We start from the raw sequence: 11494 nt of genomic DNA on the forward strand, positions 1-11494 counted from the left end.
CTTACTATGGGCCCAAGGCAGTAGGCACCGGCCTAAGGGATTTATGGAGCTTTTCAAAAAAATGTCTGGACTTACCCTCCCATCCGTGCACCTGGTATTATTTTTGGGTTACCAGGTGCTCCTATTGAAATCGAATGAAAATGACTTTTAAGGGCCTGCCCACACCCATGCCCGATATGGCGGCACCATACTATGGACCGGCCTAAGGGATTTATGGAGCTTTTCAAAAATAGTCAGAAAATGTTCTATGTTGAACTATTCACGAAAAACGGCTAAGTGCCCTCTTTTTGGGTTACCAGGTGCCCCTATTGAAATCGAATGAAAACGACTTTTAATAGCCTGCCCACACCCATGCCCGATATGGGAGCACCTTACTATGGGCCCAAGGCAGTAGGCACCGGCCTAAGGGATTTATGGAGCTTTTCAAAAAAAATTCTGGACTTACCCTCCGATCCGTGCACCTGGTATTATTTTTGGGTTACCAGGTGCTCCTATTGAAATCGAATGAAAATGACTTTTAAGGGCCTGCCCACACCCATGCCCGATATGGCGGCACCATACTATGGACCAAAGTACATGGGCACCGGCCTAAAGGATTTATGGAGCTTTTCAAAAATAGTCCGAAAATATTCTATATTGAACTATTCAGGAAAAATGGCTAAGTGCTCTCTTTTTGGGTTACCAGGTGCCCCTATTGAAATCGAATGAAAACGACTTTTAATAGCCTGCCCACACCCATGCCCGATATGGCAGCACCATACTAGGGGCCCAAGTCAGTAGGCACCGGCGTAAGGGATATATGGAGCTTTTCAAAAAAATGTCTGGACTTACCCTCCCCTCCGTGCACCTGGTATTATTTTTGGGTTACCAGGTGCTCCTATTGAAATCGAATGAAAATGACTTTTAAGGGCCTGCCCACACCCATAACCGATATGGCGGCACCATACTATGGACCCAAGTACATGGGCACCGGCCTAAGGGATTTATGGAGCTTTTCAAAAATAGTCCGAAAATATTCTATGTTGAACTATTCAGGAAAAACGGCTATGTGCCCTCTTTTTGGGTTACCAGGTGCCCCTATTGAAATCGAATGAAAACGACTTTTAATAGCCTGCCCACACCCATGCCCGATATGGGACCACCATACTATGGACCCAAGTACATGGGCACCGGCCTAAGGGATTTATGGAGCTTTTCAAAAATAGTCAGAAAATATTCTATGTTGAACTATTCAGGAAAAACGGCTAAGTGCCCTCTTTTTGGGTTACCAGGTGCCCCTATTGAAATCGAATGAAAACGACTTTTAATAGCCTGCCCACACCCATGCCCGATATGGGAGCACCTTACTATGGGCCCAAGGCAGTAGGCACCGGCCTAAGGGATTTATGGAGCTTTTCAAAAAAAATTCTGGACTTACCCTCCGATCCGTGCACCTGGTATTATTTTTGGGTTACCAGGTGCTCCTATTGAAATCGAATGAAAATGACTTTTAAGGGCCTGCCCACACCCATGCCCGATATGGCGGCACCATACTGTGGACCAAAGTACATGGGCACCGGCCTAAAGGATTTATGGAGCTTTTCAAAAATAGTCCGAAAATATTCTATATTGAACTATTCAGGAAAAATGGCTAAGTGCTCTCTTTTTGGGTTACCAGGTGCCCCTATTGAAATCGAATGAAAACGACTTTTAATAGCCTGCCCACACCCATGCCCGATATGGCAGCACCATACTAGGGGCCCAAGTCAGTAGGCACCGGCGTAAGGGATATATGGAGCTTTTCAAAAAAATGTCTGGACTTACCCTCCCCTCCGTGCACCTGGTATTATTTTTGGGTTACCAGGTGCTCCTATTGAAATCGAATGAAAATGACTTTTAAGGGCCTGCCCACACCCATAACCGATATGGCGGCACCATACTATGGACCCAAGTACATGGGCACCGGCCTAAGGGATTTATGGAGCTTTTCAAAAATAGTCCGAAAATATTCTATGTTGAACTATTCAGGAAAAACGGCTATGTGCCCTCTTTTTGGGTTACCAGGTGCCCCTATTGAAATCGAATGAAAACGACTTTTAATAGCCTGCCCACACCCATGCCCGATATGGGACCACCATACTATGGACCCAAGTACATGGGCACCGGCCTAAGGGATTTATGGAGCTTTTCAAAAATAGTCAGAAAATATTCTATGTTGAACTATTCAGGAAAAACGGCTAAGTGCCCTCTTTTTGGGTTACCAGGTGCCCCTATTGAAATCCAATGAAAACGACTTTTAATAGCCTGCCCACACCCATTCCCGATATAGGAGCACCATAATATGGACCCAAGTACATGGGCACCGGCCTAAGGGATTTATGGAGCTTTCAAAAAAATGTCTGGACTTACCCTCCCATCCGTGCACCTGGTATTATTTTTGGGTTACCAGGTGCTCCTATTGAAATCGAATGAAAATGACTTTTAAGGGCCTGCCCACACCCATGCCCGATATGGCGGCACCATACTATGGACCCAAGTACATGGGCACCGGCCTAAGGGATTTATGGAGCTTTTCAAAAATAGTCCGAAAATATTCTATGTTGAACTATTCAGGAAAAACGGCTAAGTGCCCTCTTTTTGGGTTACCAGGTGCCCCTATTGAAATCGAATGAAAATGACTTTTAACCTGTCTAGGATCAGCGTGGCGCTAGCGGCACCCCCCCCCCCCCCCACTGAAAAACCAGTGCCGCGAAATTCAAAAAAAATATATTTTTAAAATATTTAACTTTCACACATTAACCTGTCTAGAATCAGCGTGGCGCTAGCGGCACACCCCCCCCCCCCCCACTGAAAAACCAGTGCCGCGAAATTCAAAAAAAATATTTTTTTAAAATATTTAACTTTCACACATTAAAGTCCAATACAGCTAATGAAAGACACAGATCTTATGAATCCAGTCAACATTTCCGATTTTTAAAATGTTTTACAGGGAAGACACAATATGTAAAGATGTACATCTATTACCTAAAAACACATTAGCATAATCCACCATCTTTTATTTGTCCACCAACACCAGTAGCCATCACCAATTCGGCTAAACTAAGATATTTATAGCCCCTAACCAACAAAAAAACTCATTAGATGACAGTCTGATAACATATTTATGGTATGGGATAGGTTTTGTTAGAAAAAAGTGCATATTTCAGGTATATGGCATAGTTTACAATTGCACCCACCATCACAAATGGACTAGAATAATTACAATGAGCAACGTGTTTACCTAACTACTAATCATCAAACATTTCGTAAAAATACACAGCATACACGAATCGAAAGACACAGATCCTGTGAATACAGACAATATTTCAGATTTTCTAAGTGTCTTACAGCGAAAACACAATAAATCGTTATATTAGCTTAGCACATAGCAATTAGCAGCCCAGCATTGATTCTAGCCAAAGTGAGCGATAAAAGTCAACATCGCCAAAAGATATTAATTTTTTCACTAACCTTCTCAGAATTCTTCCGATGACACTCCTGTAACATCACATTACAACATGCATATACAGTTTGATCGAAAATGTTTATATTTAGCCACCAAAATCATGGTTAGACAATGTGAAATGTAGCTCAGCTGGTAAAGAAAACGTCCTTGCGCCACTTAGACAGTGATCTACTCTTATACATAAATACTCATAAACGTGACTAAAAAATATAGGGTGGACAGGGATTGATAGACAATTTAATTCTTAATACAATTGCGTTATTACATTTTTTAATTTATCCTTACTTTTCAATACAGTTTGCGCCAAGCGAAGCTACGTCAAAAAACATGGCGTCCTAAGCCACTAAAATGTTTCGACAGAAACACGATTTATCATAATAAAAATGTCCTACCTTGAGCTGTTCTTCCATCAGTATCTTGGGCAAAGGATCCTTTCTTGGGAGAAATCGTCTTTTGGTGGAAAGCTGTCCTCTTGCCATGTGGAAATGTCAACTACGTTCGGGATGAACTGAAAAGCGTGCCCAACTTTTCACATCGTTGCAAAAATAAATGTCCCAAAATCGCACTAAACGGATATAAATTGCTATAAAACGCTTTAAATTAACTACTTTGTGATGTTTGTAACTCCTATAACGAGTGAAAAGATGACCGGAGAAATATAACAGGCTAAACTAACGCTTGGAACAGGAGAGGGTCGGTGTCTTCCACGCGCGTTACGCAGCAAGAAAAGACTTGCTAGCTAAAGGTTTTTTTCATTTGTAGGGCCTGTGAACGAGCAATCGAGCCCGTTGGAATCGTCATCACGTAAAGGCATCCAGGGGAAGACGTAAGAAGTGTCCGTATAGTCATAGCAACGACACTGCCCTTTTAAATGACTTCAGAAAAGTGGCCAACGTTTCTCAAATCTGACTCCATGTCAGGGAAATTGCTGTAGAATGGGCTCTGTTCCACTTAGAGACAAAATTTCAACTCCTATAGAAACTATAGACTGTTTTCTATCCAATAATAATAATAATATGCATATTGTACGATCAAGGATTTTGTGGGAAGCCGTTTAAAAAATTAGCCACATTAGCATAAATAGTCTAAACAGCGCCCCCATCCCCAACAGGTTAAAGTCCAATACAGCTAATGAAAGACACAGATCTTGTGAATCCAGTCAACATTTCCGATTTTTAAAATGTTTTACAGGGAAGACACAATATGTAAAGATGTACATCTATTACCTAAAAACACATTAGCATAATCCACCATCTTTTATTTGTCCACCAACACCAGTAGCCATCACCAATTCGGCTAAACTAAGATATTTATAGCCCCTAACCAACAAAAAAACTCATTAGATGACAGTCTGATAACATATTTATGGTATGGGATAGGTTTTGTTAGAAAAAAGTGCATATTTCAGGTAGACTTCATAGTTTACAATTGCACCCACCATCACAAATGGACTAGAATAATTACAATGAGCAACGTGTTTACCTAACTACTAATCATCAAACATTTCGTAAAAATACACAGCATACACGAATCGAAAGACACAGATCCTGTGAATACAGACAATATTTCAGATTTTCTAAGTGTCTTACAGCGAAAACACAATAAATCGTTATATTAGCTTAGCACATAGCAATTAGCAGCCCAGCATTGATTCTAGCCAAAGTGAGCGATAAAAGTCAACATCGCCAAAAGATATAAATTTTTTCACTAACCTTCTCAGAATTCTTCCGATGACACTCCTGTAACATCACATTACAACATGCATATACAGTTTGATCGAAAATGTTTATATTTAGCCACCAAAATCATGGTTAGACAATGTGAAATGTAACTCAGCTGGTCAGAATTTGTCCTTGCGCCACTTAGACAGTGATCTACTCTTATACATAAATACTCATAAACGTGACTAAAAAATATAGGGTGGACAGGGATTGATAGACAATTTAATTCTTAATACAATTGCGTTATTACATTTTTTAATTTATCCTTACTTTTCAATACAGTTTGCGCCAAGCGAAGCTACGTCAAAAAACATGGCGTCCTAAGCCACTAAAATGTTTCGACAGAAACACGATTTATCATAATAAAAATGTCCTACCTTGAGCTGTTCTTCCATCAGTATCTTGGGCAAAGGATCCTTTCTTGGGAGAAATCGTCTTTTGGTGGAAAGCTGTCCTCTTGCCATGTGGAAATGTCAACTGCGTTCGGGATGAACTGAAAAGCGTGCCCAACTTTTCACATCGTTGCAAAAATAAATGTCCCAACATCGCACTAAACGGATATAAATTGCTATAAAACGCTTTAAATTAACTACTTCATGATGTTTGTAACTCCTATAACGAGTGAAAAGATGACCGGAGAAATATAACAGGCTAAACTAACGCTTGGAACAGGAGAGGGTCGGTGTCTTCCACGCGCGTTACGCAGCAAGAAAAGACTTGCTAGCTAAAGGTTTTTTTCATTTGTAGGGCCTGTGAACGAGCAATCGACCCCGTTGGAATCGTCATCACGTAAAGGCATCCAGGGGAAGACGTAAGAAGTGTCCGTATAGTCATAGCAACGACAGTGCCCTTTTAACTGACTTCAGAAAAGTGGCCAACATTTCTCAAATCTGACTCCATGTCAGGGAAATTGCTGTAGAATGGGCTCTGTTCCACTTAGAGACAAAATTTCAACTCCTATAGAAACTATAGACTGTTTTCTATCCAATAATAATAATAATATGCATATTGTACGATCAAGGATTTTGTGGGAAGCCGTTTAAAAAATTAGCCACATTAGCATAAATAGTCTAAACAGCGCCCCCATCCCCAACAGGTTAAGGGCCTGCCCACACCCATGCCCGATATGGCGGCACCATACTATGGACCCAAGTACATGGGCACCGGCCTAAGGGATTTATGGAGCTTTTCAAAAAAATTTCTGGACTTACCCTCCCATCCGTGCACCTGGTATTATTTTTGGGTTACCAGGTGATCCTATTGAAATCGAATGAAAACGACTTTTAATAGCCTGCCCACACCCATGCCTGATATGGGACCACCATACTATGGACCCAAGTACATGGGCACCGGCCTAAGGGATTTATGGAGCTTTTCAATAATAGTCCGAAAATATTCTATGTTGAACTATTCAGGAAAAACGGCTATGTGCCCTCTTTTTGGGTTACCAGGTGCCCCTATTGAAATCGAATGAAAACGACTTTTAATAGCCTGCCCACACCCATGCCCGATATGGGAGCACCATACTAGGGGCCCAAGTCAGTAGGCACCGGCCTAAGGGATTTATGGAGCTTTTCAAAAAAATGTCTGGACTTACCCTCCCCTCCGTGCACCTGGTATTATTTTTGGGTTCCCAGGTGCTCCTATTGAAATCGAATGAAAATGACTTTTAAGGGCCTGCCCACACCCATGCCCGATATGGCGGCACCATACTATGGACCCAAGTACATGGGCACTGGCCTAAGGGATTTATGGAGCTTTTCAAAAATAGTCCGAAAATATTCTATGTTGAACTATTCAGGAAAAACGGCTAAGTGCCCTCTTTTTGGGTTACCAGGTGCCCCTATTGAAATCGAATGAAAATGACTTTTAAGGGCCTGCCCACACCCATGCCCGATATGGCGGCACCATACTATGGACCCAAGTACATGGGCACCGGCCTAAGGGATTTATGGAGCTTTTCAAAAAAATGTCTGGACTTACCCTCCCATCCGTGCACCTGGTATTATTTTTGGGTTACCAGGTGATCCTATTGAAATCGAATGAAAACGACTTTTAATAGCCTGCCCACACCCATGCCTGATATGGGACCACCATACTATGGACCCAAGTACATGGGCACCGGCCTAAGGGATTTATGGAGCTTTTCAATAATAGTCCGAAAATATTCTATGTTGAACTATTCAGGAAAAACGGCTATGTGCCCTCTTTTTGGGTTACCAGGTGCCCCTATTGAAATCGAATGAAAACGACTTTTAATAGCCTGCCCACACCCATGCCCGATATGGGAGCACCATACTAGGGGCCCAAGTCAGTAGGCACCGGCCTAAGGGATTTATGGAGCTTTTCAAAAAAATGTCTGGACTTACCCTCCCCTCCGTGCACCTGGTATTATTTTTGGGTTCCCAGGTGCTCCTATTGAAATCGAATGAAAATGACTTTTAAGGGCCTGCCCACACCCATGCCCGATATGGCGGCACCATACTATGGACCCAAGTACATGGGCACTGGCCTAAGGGATTTATGGAGCTTTTCAAAAATAGTCCGAAAATATTCTATGTTGAACTATTCAGGAAAAACGGCTAAGTGCCCTCTTTTTTGGTTACCAGGTGCCCCTATTGAAATCGAATGAAAATGCACAATGCATTCCAATAGGTGCCATAGGTGCTTTAAGTGCCCAAAGGCCCATAGCTATGCACTGGTAGTTTTTAAATATTTCTGGGCTATACACATTAAATACTATGCCGGACAAGAGGCACTATGACTGGGATTCAATTCATAGAGCACTGCACTTGGAGCCCACAAGCTCAGATGCCACATGCCACAATATCACTTCCACATACCACAATGCCACTTCCACATACCACAATGCCACTTCCACATACCACAATGCCACTTCCACACGTGTCAAACGCCCCTTCACCAAGTGCCAAACAGCCCTTCACCAAGTGCCAAACAACCCTTTACCAAGTGCCAAACACCACTTCACCAAGTGCCAAACCCCCCAACCCAAACCCTTACCCTAACCCTAACCCTAACCCTTACCCTAACCAGGGTTTTAATCCTACCCCTAACCCCAACCCTAACCTTAACCTCTCCCCAAACACCACTCCTAACCTTAACCATCACCCTAACTAGTGTTATCATCCTAACCTAACCCCTATCTCCCTCCTTCACCGCAATCCTGACTCCCCTATGGGATCTGCACCAATCACTAAATCGCAACACTTCCTCTGTCTCTTCTCCTTTGTCGTCAATACTCAATCAACAGACAATTATCATCCCCCTAGTACCCACATTTTCACATAGAATCAGATCCCTACATCAATCAATCAAACACAACTTCTCTACAGTTCAGCACACTTACATACCACTCAAACCAACTAATGTCTCTCGGTATAGATCTCTCTCTGTCTGTCTGTCTGTCTGTCTGTCTGTCTGTCTGTCTGTCTGGGTGTCTGTCTGTCTGTCTGTTTGTCTGTCTGTCTGTCTGTCTGTCTGTCTGTCTGCCTGCTTGCCTGCCTGCCTGTCTGTCTGTCTGTCTGTCTGCCTGTCTGTCTGTATGTCTGTCTGACTCTCTGTCTGACTCTCTGTATGACTCTCTGTATGACTCTCTGTATGACTCTCTGTCTGTCTCTCTCGTGTTGGTGTGTAACCCTTATTGTGTATCAAATAAAATAAGTTGTGATAAGAACTGTACTTTATTTCAATCTGGAAGGCAGAACAGACAGGTGCTTAGGCTGCATTCACACCATCTCCGATATTCCTAAATACCAGCATATGACTTGGAAAAATATACTTGCACGCCCTTCCAACTGGTAATTACTAGTGGGAAACTCGTCTATCATCTCTGAGCTTCAACTTCTCCCACATGCTGAACTCTGACGTCACATACTAAGGAAATTACCTTGATAACAGCATTTTTGGAAGTTAAATGCAATAGCAAAACATTATTTATGAAAAACGATCTATTAGTCTGGTATTTGAACACTATATAATGTTTTTGAGCATGAAAGCTGTACTATTAATACAAATTGTATTTGCCGAGTTTCCCACTTGTTATGAACGCAGCTTTATCCAGAATGTATGGATGTGTGTGATCTTCAGCCCGTTGCCATGACTGTGATGGTGACGTTGACAGGTTCGTTGTCCTCAGCGGGTAGAGGAGGTGAGACGGGGGAGGCTGCCCTAGGAGAGGACATGGATGGACCTAGACAAGAGATGATTCATTCATCATAGAACTGATTGGATTTATTAACATGTTAAATATCCAGTATATAACTTTTTGGGTGACGTGACCAAAATTCACATAGAAATGTGAGTTATAGATCTGTCATTCTCATTGTAAGCAAGTCTAAGAAGAGGTACATATGTTCTAAGTGCTCTATATCTTTTTCTTAAATTTGTACTTTGTCTTAGTTTGTGTTTTGTACACCAGCTTCAAACAATATTTTAGGTTATTGAAAAGATATTTCACAGCGGTTTGGGTATAAAATGATATGCTCTGGATTAGAGCATCTGCTAAATGACTACAATGTAAATATTTACACTTGTTTTGTCTCAAACTGAAATTAGACACACATTATAGAATTGTGGCAACCAATCATGGAACGATTACTACTTTAATGACATGGGCCTGGTGGGAGATTACGTCTCATTATGTTAATTAGACATTAGGGTACCTGGGATAGGGGAGGGGCAATGTTCTGTAGCTCCTCCTTCTCCGTCAACTCCTCCCATCACCTCATCATCAGGGAGGTTGATGTTCTCCCTGGACCAGCTGTGCTGCCTACACACACACACACACACACACACACACACACACACACACACACACACACACACACACACACACACACACACACACACACACACACACACACACACACACACACACACACACACACACACACACACATATTATATAAACATTATGCACACATTATATATATACACAAACACATACTTTATACAAATGATACCCACACATTATATATATATATATATATATATATATATATATATATATATGTATATATATATATATATATATTTACAAACACACACATACACATATTACATACATATTATACACACATTATATATATATATATATATATGTATATATATATATATATACATATATATATATATACAAACACATACTATATACACATGATACCTACATTGTATATATATATATATATATATATATATATATATATATATATACAAACACACACATACACATACAATATACACATTTTATATAAATACACACACATATTATATACACATTATACACACATTATATATATATACACAGACACATACTATATACACATGATACCCACATTATATATATATACACAGACACATACTATATACACATGATACCCACATTATATATAAATACACACACATACTATATACACATGATACCCACATTATATATATATATACACACACAAGTGTTTTATACACACATTCCACATACACATGTTTTACACATGGCCTGTAGGACTCCATACTCACATTCCAAACAGCATGTCATGGAGTCCTGTTTAGAGACAGGAGAGTTAAGGTCAGATATTAAAACTGTTGTTTCCTGATAACTCCTGGTCAGGGTCAGATTAAACTGTTGTTTTATTCTGATAACTCCTGGTCAGGGTCAGATTAAACTGTTGTTTCCTGATAACTCCTGGTCAGGGTCAGATTAAACTGTTGTTGTATTCTGATAACTCCTGGTCAGGGTCAGATTAAACTGTTGTTGTATTCTGATAACTCCTGGTCAGGGTCACATTAAACTGTTGTTGTATTCTGATAAGTCCTGGTCAGGGTCAGATTAAACTGTTGTTGTATTCTGATAACTCCTGGTCAGGGTCATCATGCTAGTTAGGGTCAGGGTCATCATGGTAGTTAGGGTCATCATGGTAGTTAGGGTCAGGGTCATCATGGTAGTTAGGGTCAGGGTCATCATGGTAGTTAGGGTCAGGGTCATCATGGTAGTTAGGGTCAGGGTCATCATGGTAGTTAGGGTCAGGGTCATCATGGTAGTTAGGGTCATCATGGTAGTTAGGGTCAGGGTCATCATGGTAGTTAGGGTCAGGGTCATCATGGTAGTTAGGGTCAGGGTCATCATGGTAGTTAGGGTCAGGGTCATCATGTTAGTCAGGGTCATCATGGTAGTTAGGGTCAGGGTCATCATGGTAGTTAGGGTCAGGGTCATCATGGTAGTTAGGGTCAGGGTCATCATGGTAGTTAGGGTCAGGGTCATCATGGTAGTTAG

At 41.2% G+C, this 11494-nt stretch overlaps 1 long non-coding RNA gene across 1 annotated transcript; it reads right to left on the bottom strand.

Moving 5' to 3' along the window:
* Positions 1-8961: 8961 nt before the first annotated feature.
* LOC129863245 (uncharacterized) lies at positions 8962-10827 on the bottom strand. Its single transcript, XR_008760952.1, has 3 exons — positions 10741-10827; positions 9888-9994; positions 8962-9415 (listed from the first exon to the last, which is right to left on the bottom strand). It is a non-coding gene; the product is annotated as an uncharacterized LOC129863245 (long non-coding RNA).
* Positions 10828-11494: the final 667 nt, after the last annotated feature.

Source organism: Salvelinus fontinalis, chromosome 10 (assembly GCF_029448725.1).
Source record: "Salvelinus fontinalis isolate EN_2023a chromosome 10, ASM2944872v1, whole genome shotgun sequence".
Taxonomy (NCBI): domain Eukaryota; kingdom Metazoa; phylum Chordata; class Actinopteri; order Salmoniformes; family Salmonidae; genus Salvelinus; species Salvelinus fontinalis.